We start from the raw sequence: 11,545 nt of genomic DNA on the forward strand, positions 1-11,545 counted from the left end.
GTGGATTTAAATCTAAAATCCAAACTCATCACTTCCTCTGCTGAGAGGAGATGTTTGGTTCACTACGAAAATAATGCATAACCCTTAACCAGTGACGATTCCCCTTTGCCGCTTTATAAAAGCTAATGCAGAGGAAATGGTTTCATAGTAGAGATACAATTGATACTGCAGCTTTTTTATTTTGTACCCTTTTATCTGGGAAATGCATCTGATCATACCCTGCAACTTTTTCTTGATTGTGGTGTTTCCAATTTATCCTGCAGCTCAGACTTAAGATGGTGAAATATGTTTTGCCAAAAATATTGAAAAATTAAAAGCATATATATAAATATTGCTGTTTTCATTCCACTCTAGTACAAACTGTTTGTACACATTACAGTGGTCAGTTTTGTAGTACACAATCAATTTTCAATCAATCTGCAACTTCAAAATGTCATTACTAATTAACTTTATAAAGACAGCAAGATATTTTTGTAGATTTTAAATTGTCTGGAGCACAATACATGACAGTATTAGATTAACAAAAATTATTTTTGCTTTACAAACTGAAGCACATCTAAATTTTATTGCTACCATGAAGTCACATCAGCCGCTGAGGACGGAGGTATTAAACAGCGTCGCTGCTGGAGGAAATGAAGGATGTGTGTGAAAGGAGCTGAATACAGCTCACACACACATATCATTCTGTGGACGCCCTCCCTCCCTCTCTTCCATATGCCCCTTTTTGCAATCTTTCTCACCCATACACACACACACACACACACATGTCTGAGCTGTTGTGTAATCCAATCAGAGCTCCTGAATGAAAGAGGGAGGAGGCGTGCATGTGGATTAAGGTGTACAACAACTAACCTTATGGGATCAAATCAATTGAATCCCAGGAACAGGGGCTCACTCTGGAGGCCCCACAGGTCCCCACAGGGCCCCACTGTGGCCCCTGGCTGCTCTAAATCTACTTCTGTTAACCACGTGTCAGCTGCTAATTGGAGATTAGGTTGTATTCAAGAAAAAAAAAAGATTCTGAATTTCAGATAATCAACGTGATGTTTTCCAAAAGTTATTTTGATTTTAATTTGATTTTTTGTTCAGTTTCCATCAAAGTGCCGTACAGTAACTATAGATTTACCCAGAATGCTGCTCAACATCCTGCAGAAAAGGGTTTCTTCTATTGTTGGCTGTGATGCTGTGATGTGTTCAACCCTCCCTACTTTCCTCTCACGCAGGTGCAGAACGTACGCGCTGGTTTGCCATTGGCTGTAGTCTTTGCATTCGTTTATGTGTAACTTTTTGGCAGAGACACAGGCAACATGAGGTGATGCAACATTCGGCTTTCATTGCCGCTAGTTCTCTGATGACGGTTTGGTGTGTCTGGGCCTTTAGTCCCTCCAACCTGAGATGGGAGCTGAGGATTTGAGGTAACAGGCATTTAACAAAATGAGACAGCCGTGCTTTGGAGCTGTCATTTTAAAGGTGTACGTGCAGGATTGTTGTTCACTGCTTGTAAACACACTCATCTGCTAAGGTGAAAGTAAAAGCCAACCCCAGATTCACTTGTTTGGCATTATGCCTCACTGTATTTGCCTTTTTTTGGTGCTGTGTTTTTCAGATGCCTGCTGCCTACAGTCTGGCACCTGGCCACTACCTTTTTTGAACCCCTGACCTCACCTGAACGCTGTGGGGGGTGCACGCCCATAAATGTCCTGTGCACAGAAAATAAGAAAACAATAAGGAAATCAAGGCAGAGGACAGAGTCTCTGCAGAAAAATACACCACCACATGTGTTTTTTGATTTTTTATTTTCATTGCACTGAGGGCTGTCCAAAGGCCTGTCTATCAGTGGCTTGCAGTCTCTGCCGTCGCAGACTTTACGTGATGAATGTACATACGACTGAAGTCCAAGAGGGTTCAGTCCGCAAGGCCAGAGGGTGGATGTTTGGATTCAGTCTGATTTAGTTAAAAAAATAAAATAAAATTTAATAAAAAGGTTTGTGAGAAAGACATGGATCATGAGAAGAAGGCCGAGGGCCGACAGAGACTACTACAAGAGCAGCATGTCTTTTAGAAATGACATTTTTATACATGCATGAATTTAGGTATACAACCATCCACTGTCCCGACCTAAGGTAAATATGAAGGACAACAAAAGCTATAAAATGGTTCAACTGCAAACCATTTTTCTGTCACCTGCCTGACCACATCATCTCTTCCCTGACATCATAGATCTTTAAATGATGACACATGACGTTAACGCATCATCAACAGGCTTTCACATTTTGTTTGGACCCCAGCTGACAACACCAGAGTTCACCTGAAGTAAAGCTGCATTCACATCAGTAAATACGGTCTACGTCACTATCGCAGCCTGAATACCAGGTATTTTTCTGAAAGCGCTGATGTGTCCAGCTTGTAATAATACTGTCTGGAAGGGTAGTCTGTCGTTCAAGGAAATTAAACCCTGGAAATAAATCTAATTTTGTGAACAGTATTTTTAACCCTCACATAACACTGCAACTTCCCCACCTCTGCCATCCATCTCATATGATGTCAGGCATGTTTATTTATGTAGCACATTTCAGCTTTTCAAAGCGCATCAAAAACATCAAGACAAAGTGCAAAAGAAACACACACACACACACACACACAAAGAATATTCAAATACAATTAAAAACATCATTAACGTCATTAAAGAGCAAGAGAACAGAAATTAAAACAAGCTAAAATAAAATGTAAATAGACACTACCAATATGTTTAATGTCAAAATCAACAACAGCTCTGACACAATACAGACTGAATCCAAAGCTGAAATTGTGCGACGGGACAGAGTGTGAAAATGCCCTGAACGTGCAGGTCCTCCGTCCCGGTCGTAAGGCTGCAGAGCCCCGCTGCTTTTCATTCTAACCCTCTAATTAGGGACTGATTCACACCAGGGCCAGCAGGTGAATGTAATTAACTGCAATTAGCTGGTCAGACAGAAAAACAGCAGCAGTGTGGCTGCAGAGCTGCAGAGCTGCCGGTGCGTGTGGACGGAAAGTCAGTGATAGTGGAAGCATGGTGTGTCTGCCTGATGGAGAGGAGCATTGTAGCCACCAAACAAAGCCGTTAAAGAGAACAGACTCCTTGTGCTTTGGTGACAAATGTGCAAAATCTAAACTTTTGTCGTTGGCGTAAAAACCACCCTCCGTAGCAGACGCCTTCCTGTATGATTTTTGACTTGTTGTTAGAAAGTGGCGGCTCTTTAAACAATCAGTTTGATTCAGAGGGAGTGACGCCACAATCCTGACATTTACAGCTGACACCTCAGATCACTGAAACATAAGCTGCATGTACACGGTGTCTTTTCTTCCAGCAGTAATCACAGTGACAGCACAATCTGAATGAAAATACAAGCTCCTGTTTTCAGATGCAGGAATCACAGTTTCCAATAAAACTGTCGCTTTGGTAGAAAGTTCAGGGTGAAAACAGAGGAGGCTTGATGTCGGTGCTCCATCACACTCTGTCACCTGACGCTCATGGCACAGAATTACTGGAGGTGGTGCCGTGCAGCATGTTCACATAACATCATATCCACACCTTTTAATGTCACATAGTAAAACCTTTAAGTAAAGGCTCACACATGCAGCTGCTTTTTATTGTTTTAACTCCAGTTTTGCTGCTGGAAAAAAATATGCATGTGATGTCAAACTCTTTATCATACACACCTATCTTCATACTTTCTATACTTTTGGTTTGGAGCTGTTTTTGCTGGTTTTTGGCCCCTTAATTCAAATAAAGGGAAATCTTACTGCTGCAGCATACAATGACATGTGTCAGCAATCTTTTTTCCCTGCATCAACATCACATTGCCTTGTACAAAAATCCAGCTCCATAAAGGAATGACTTTCCCAATTTAGTGTGGAAGATCTTCACAAGCCTGCACAAAGCTGTGACCTCAACCCCATCCAGCACCTTTGGAACGAACTGGAACAAGCCCAGAGCATCAGTGTTGGACCTCAATGACAAAAATAATATTTATTTGCATGTGCATATAATATGAAAAATGTGAAAAGTCTCTGGAGATTAGACCCCATTGTGATGTCATATTTTCCAGGAGGGTTGTAAAGATGTAGCAGATTAGGAAACACCCCCTGTGGAGTCTAGATGCTGGTGGTGATGATGAGATGAAGAGGGAGCTGAGGGTCTGGATGTGAAGAGGAGTGGGCTTTGGATAAGGTGACTGGAGGTGAATGAGGTGGAGGAGAGCGGGACGATTACACCACAAATAACAGCTGACAGGAGCAGAGAGGAGAACAGATTTAAAGTTTGGCAGCAGCAACATGAATGGCTGACGGAGATCATGGCAAAGTTTAACTGCCTAACTAGAAGGAACGCCCATAGTCAGCTGATTGGAGGAAGCAAGAGAATTGTGAGTGAATACAGCATAAAGAAAGTCTTCTACAAAATATTCCAGGTTTACCCTTATTCCATAAAGAATATTCCTACCAAGCTGTCAACATGGCTAATAAAAATAAATATTTCACTAATATTCTCATTTACATGCAGCTGTGCATGCTCTGATTAACGTGCCCTAACATGTCGTTTATTAAATCAAAATATGAAAAAATGAAACAGCCGGAGTCGGTTGTGCTGATTTGCTTCTTTGCATCAGAATGGGATTCTTTCCACCAGCGGCCTCCCTCTTTCCTTCCTTCAGCCACCTTCTTGAAAAGGTCGTTTTGATATTGACACACATCCCAAACCTAGTGATATCCAACTCTTTCATGATGTTTTTTTCTCCTTCCAACCAGAAATGTTGGTTTTTCTTTTGGGCATGCTCTACAACACGCATGTAGTTACGTTTAGCCAACACACACACATGGTTGGGTTTAGGACAAAAGATCAGGGTTTGGATTTCTTATAGGAAGCAAATACAGGCCTCCTGGGTGAATAATGGTGGTTGTTGGACTTTTGGCCATGTCACTGTGATGTCACGGTGACGGTAGTTATTTATTCGCCATAACTTAGAGACATACCAAACAGCTAAATGGAGCCATGAATTAAATAGATTCCATTTTTCCTCAACATTACAGTTTCTGCCTCATAGAATTGTTCGTACTCAGCCAAGTGGGCAGGAGAAGATATTGGCATTGTACATTTGTACACAAACCACTGATGTGTTAGATTTGTCATTTCATACTTACTGTCATGACCACTGTCAATGAAAAACGCTGCAAAATAGGCTCTTAACTGTGAGAGATTCAAACAGATCCAGATGTGTTTTATGGAGCTTATAAAACAAAAAGATTTACAGCAAGAATATCTAAAGCAAGAGCAGACGAGATGTGACATGGCGTGATTTTACGGTCAACAGAAAATATCAGAGCCAAACTCGCCTTCTTTGTCACACCAGTGAATACAGGTGAAATAATGTAAAATTACACACCTGTGCCAATTACAGTCAGGCCTACCTGAAGTGAAAGAACCCAAAAGAATGTGTGTAGCCTAAACAAATAAACAACGCAGGTTAAATACACATTCTGGCTCCTACATTGTCATATCAAAGTTTCTTACGTGACGTCATCAGACAAGGTATTCTCATAGAATGGTTTATATGATATCCTACGAATTTGCGCCCCACGAATGACGTCATCTCATAATGTACAGTTATATAATTAATGTAAAGTTATGGAGGTTAGGTTTAGGATAAGAAACATAGTGAGGATGTACTTTAAAAAGACTCAGAGTTCACATGGATCCAAACATGCAACGCTCGGGGAAACTCTGTTTTTTGTGACCCATCCACCACCCCAACCTGTCTCCTCACACGTCCTTGTTTACTGTTGTCAGGATTGGTCACATCATTGCATCCTTTCAAAGTACGTGGGACATGTATGAATTTGTGTGCAATGCTACTCGTAGGAAAACATACAAAGAATTTGTGAGAACAGCCTGCATTGGAAGGTGGAGGCAATAGTTCCCAGACACCTAGTCATGTATTAAGATGGCTGCCAAGATGCAGACCGCTGAGAACAACAAACAACAAAACTGGGTGACTGTGCCATGAAAATGGCTGCTTTAAGCCAAAACATGATCTTTTCCGAACCATAACCAGATGGTTTTTGTGCCTAAACACAACCACGCATTAACCACACTGCTGCTGAAACATAAAGTTTCAACATGTACACTACATAATAACACACAAATGTTACATTTCCACGGTTTGCAGGAATGCAGACAGTAACTCAGGCGATTGGGTTGGTTAATGCACACGTCGTTTGTCACCTTTTGTGGTCAAAGTTTAAAAAATCCAAACATATTTTCAATATACAGTACAGGCCAAAAGTTTGGACACACCTTCTCATTCAATGCGTTTTCTTTATTTTCATGACTATTTACATTGTAGATTCTCACTGAAGGCATCAAAACTATGAATGAACACATGTGGAGTTATGTACTTAACAAAAAAAGGTGAAATAACTGAAAACATGTTTTATATTCTAGTTTCTTCAAAATAGCCACCCTTTGCTCTGACTACTGCTTTGCACACTCTTGGCATTCTCTCCATGAGCTTCAAGAGGTAGTCACCTGAAATGGTTTTCCAACAGTCTTGAAGGAGTTCCCAGAGGTATTTAGCACTTGTTGGCACCTTTGCCTTCAATCTGCGGTCCAGCTCACCCCAAACCATCTCGATTGGGTTCAGGTCCGGTGACTGTGGAGGCCAGGTCATCTGCCGCAGCACTCCATCACTCTCCTTCTTGGTCAAATAGCCCTTACACAGCCTGGAGGTGTGTTTGGGGTCATTGTCCTGTTGAAAAATAAATGATCGTCCAACTAAACACAAACCGGATGGGATGGCATGTCGCTGCAGGATGCTGTGGTAGCCATGCTGGTTCAGTGTGCCTTCAATTTTGAATAAATCCCCAACAGTGTCACCAGCAAAACACCCCCACACCATCACACCTCCTCCTCCATGCTTCACAGTGGGAACCAGGCATGTGGAATCCATCCGTTCACCTTTTCTGCGTCTCACAAAGACACGGCGGTTGGAACCAAAGATCTCAAATTTGGACTCATCAGACCAAAGCACAGATTTCAACTGGTCTAATGTCCATTCCTTGTGTTTCTTGGCCCAAACAAATCTCTTCTGCTTGTTGCCTCTCCTTAGCAGTGGTTTCCTAGCAGCTATTTGACCATGAAGGCCTGATTTGCGCAGTCTCCTCTTAACAGTTGTTCTAGAGATGGGTCTGCTGCTAGAACTCTGTGTGGCATTCATCTGGTCTCTGATCTGAGCTGCTGTTAACTTGCGATTTCTGAGGCTGGTGACTCGGATGAACTTATCCTCAGAAGCAGAGGTGACTCTTGGTCTTCCTTTCCTGGGTCGGTCCTCATGTGTGCCAGTTTCGTTGTAGCGCTTGATGGTTTTTGCGACTCCACTTGGGGACACATTTAAAGTTTTTGCAATTTTCCGGACTGACTGACCTTCATTTCTTAAAGTAATGATGGCCACTGGTTTTTCTTTAGTTAGCTGATTGGTTCTTGCCATAATATGAATTTTAACAGTTGTCCAATAGGGCTGTCGGCTGTGTATTAACCTGACTTCTGCACAACACAACTGATGGTCCCAACCCCATTGATAAAGCAAGAAATTCCACTAATTAACCCTGATAAGGCACACCTGTGAAGTGGAAACCATTTCAGGTGACTACCTCTTGAAGCTCATGGAGAGAATGCCAAGAGTGTGCAAAGCAGTAATCAGAGCAAAGGGTGGCTATTTTGAAGAAACTAGAATATAAAACATGTTTTCAGTTATTTCACCTTTTTTTGTTAAGTACATAACTCCACATGTGTTCATTCATAGTTTTGATGCCTTCAGTGAGAATGTACAGTGTAAATAGTCATGAAAATAAAGAAAACGCATTGAATGAGAAGGTGTGTCCAAACTTTTGGCCTGTACTGTAGGTATAATGTATGCCATGCATATCATTTTACATAACAATATGCACACGTTACACAACAGAACCAGTCTCCATAAATTACTGGAGGCACTTAACAGACAGCAGCAGTCAATCACACTCTATTAACGCTGATAACAATTAGCACTGATTGTGTATTTCCTGTCATTCAACTATTTGTCATAGCTTTTATTGTTTTTATTTATTTTTTCTTAAATGCATTTTTGCAAAACGAGAGAGAGAGAGAGAGAGAGCAAGAGAGAGAGAGCGAGTGCCAGCACGTCTTGGCCTGATGATGTGGTTTTGTGGTCTGTTTCGGCATCGGGCCACTAAAGTGGATGTGTAGTAATACCAGGCATAATGCTAATCCTGCACTTCTCACATCTCCATAAATTAATTTGTGTGTGTGTGTGTGTGTGTGTGTGTGTGTGTGTGTGTGTGTGTGTTGGCACTGTGTCGAGCGCAACGTGAAGAGAGAAAGGGAGAGCATGGAGAGCAGCAAATGCAGATACACACGCAAAAAACGTGTTCAGGAAACACACACACACACACACACACACACACACACACATAGCCAGTTGCCAAGGCAACCAGGAGCTAGCATGAAAGCTGTGAGGAGAGGTGGAGCATGGCACCAGTCTGACAAGCAACTGCCACTGCCACCGTGTGTGTGTGTGTGTGTGTGTGTGTGTGTGTGTGAGAGAGAAGGTGATGCAGTAATGTGTGTTTTTGTGCATATTCCTGTGTTGACCCATAATGAGAGAGGGGAGGAGGGGGGAGGAGAGGGACGGCGACATTAACAGCCAGAAAGAGTAAATAACAAAAGATGGTGTGTCCATTAAGCGTCGTCTGCTTTCCGGTTACACTTTGCTGTTTAAATTGAATAATTAGATATCGCTTTATGGCTGGAAAAACATTTTCACCCCCCCCATGAGTTTACATATAGCGTGCAGTGTATAAAGCATGTTAAAACTGAACGTGACAAAGTCTTCGTGGCCACAGTCCGGTCCTGTCAAAGGCCAAAGAGTGTTTGGCTCAAGGAGGCAGGAAAAGATAGGATAGGATAGCATACAGAAGCAGGCTTAAAGGAATACCCTTAAATAGCCATTTGTTTATCACTTACTCATCCTAATTACGCTGAATTCGGGAAGAAAACTTTTTCTCGCATGCCTCCATGCTGAATGAGAAATCCAAAGACAGAGAAAACTGTGAACTGACATCCCAGTCTCACTCCAAAGTCGTCAAATACCGGTGCTTGGTCAGTGACTTCTGGCGTCAGACTCAGACAAAAAAGCAGTCCTTTCATGTCAGCATGATGTGCAGTCAGTCGGTGTTATTCTGTAACAGTGCCTGGAGGTGTCAGGAGGAAACAAAGCTGGACAGCAACATAAGTTAAGGGGGTGAAAGAGCATGTAAGGCGGACAGGAGTGGTGGTGAGGGGTCCAACAACCACTGACTTTTACCCGGGAGGCCTGTGTTTGCTTCCCGTGTGAATGTAAAGTCAAACCCTGGTCTTTTGTCTGATGTTACTATATCAAAACTCCTATTTGCAAACTCTTTTGTTGTGTTGCCTTTAACCTGGTCACTAAAGGAACTGGGTGACAGTTATGCTTAAGGTAACAGTCAGGTCAGATGAGGGCCTAAAAGAGGCCTCAGGTCAGGCTACTTCACCTTCATTAGGAACACACTCCATCTTTAGTCTCCCAGTTCTGGCAAAGGGAGTACAGCTGTCCAAGTAAGGATGCCTAGCTGGCTCAGTTGCCATAGCTTCAAGGTTAAGGGGAAGGGAGACTGCCCTGTGCTACAGGCTCAACAGATGAGAGTCTCTTTTTTGATACGTGCATTTAGGAAGAAACAGTGATTTAGCGAGGAGAGCGTGCTTGTTGTTTAAAGTCAGTAACCAACAGAAACTTCACAAAGCCATAGTCTGGGACAGAATAACCCTATTTTGGAACATGGAGAGACTTGCAAGGGAATACTGTTTGGGTTAAATGCAAGGACTGAAAAAGAAGAAAAAATGTTTAAAAGCAAAGTTCTGGTGACAGACTTTAGTTACAATTTAATATGGGACTAATTCCTCTTAGTTACCTTTTTATTTGACTATTTTGTGTTATTACATTATTACAAATTTTAAGAAGGGGAAAAAATCCTTGATATTTCAGCCTGACCTTTGTATCTCTGAGGTAAATACCTTAGAGCTGAGTTTTCTTTCTTACCAGAAGGATCATGTCTCCTCTACAGGCTCAGAAAATTCAACAAAACCTGAATTTATTTGAAATAAAGAGTTATCCTTCAGAATACACAGAGCAGTCAGACTAAAAAAATAAAGGCCGCTTTTTTGTATTTGTGCAAATTTGACATTTTATATTCAGTATTTTTTTCTTCCTTTTTAATAACAAGCTCTGCATGCGTCATAGTGTTCTGTTGTATTTTTAAAAAATCACTGATTTATGGCACATTTGACAGCATATGTGTTGTGTTTTTGAACTTGGAAATTCATCACCAACAACATCCAGGCTGTCAGTCATGGTTTAAACAATTCAATTCAATTCAATTTTATTTATAAAGCCCAATATCACAAATCACAATTTGCCTCACAGGGCTTTACAGCATACGACATCCCTCTGTCCTTAAGACCCTCACAGCGGATAAGGAAAAACTCCCCAAAAAAAACCCCTTTAACGGGGAAAAAAAAAACGGTAGAAACCTCAGGAAGAGCAACTGAGGAGGGATCCCTCTTCCAGGACGGACAGACGTGCAATAGATGTCGTACAGAACAGATCAGCATAATAAATTAACAGTAATCCATATGACACAATGAGACAGAGAGAGAGAGAGAGAGAGAGAGAGAGAGAGAGATGCAGGTAATGACAGTAGCTTACAACAACATTAATGAAAGTAATAATATTATAGTTATAGTTCTGGCTACTGTGGTACAATATGTTGAAAGTATGTATGTATGTAAACAGATTTCAGGCTTCAGATTCAGATACTCGTCTCCTCACTGAGACGTCCCGCAGGTTTGGGGCTGTGAGGACGGCAGGCTAAGGGGTCAGGGGTGGGCCTGTGGACATGTCGTGGTTTGTCTGATCTGTTTGAGGGCAACAAAAAGACGCAAGGACACAGATTTCCTACTCATTGACCTTCCTTTGTGCAGAGGTTGGAGAGGTGACGGGGTGGGGGGGTTTTATGGGGTTGCAGTGGTGGTCTGCCCGACCTCCGACCTCTGCCCGGTCACAGACAAGAAAACAAACATATGCTCTTTTTTCAATGGGCTCTAAATCACCAGGGACAACTTGTGGTGTTCCACTTCATTAAATGGATTTGAACTTTTGCTCTGTGGTCAAGATGAGTCAGCAGTGATGTCATGTCACAGTCACCCCTCCCAGACGGAAGCACCCAGCCAGGAGAAACCCACGTCTGATATCAGTGTGAACAAGGTCAACACAGGTTTTCTGACGCTGCTACCAAACTTGAGTTTGACCAGTCTGATGCTGCTTTCTTTGTTTTGGTTTTGGTTTTGGTTTGAAAGATTATTTTTTGGTTACCATTGTGTAAATATAGCTAGATTTGATTTTTTTTAGATTTAAAATTTCAGTGGGCATAAACACCTTTT

The sequence above is a fragment of the Epinephelus lanceolatus genome, chromosome 10, assembly GCF_041903045.1.
Source record: "Epinephelus lanceolatus isolate andai-2023 chromosome 10, ASM4190304v1, whole genome shotgun sequence".
Classification (NCBI taxonomy): Eukaryota; Metazoa; Chordata; class Actinopteri; order Perciformes; family Serranidae; genus Epinephelus; species Epinephelus lanceolatus.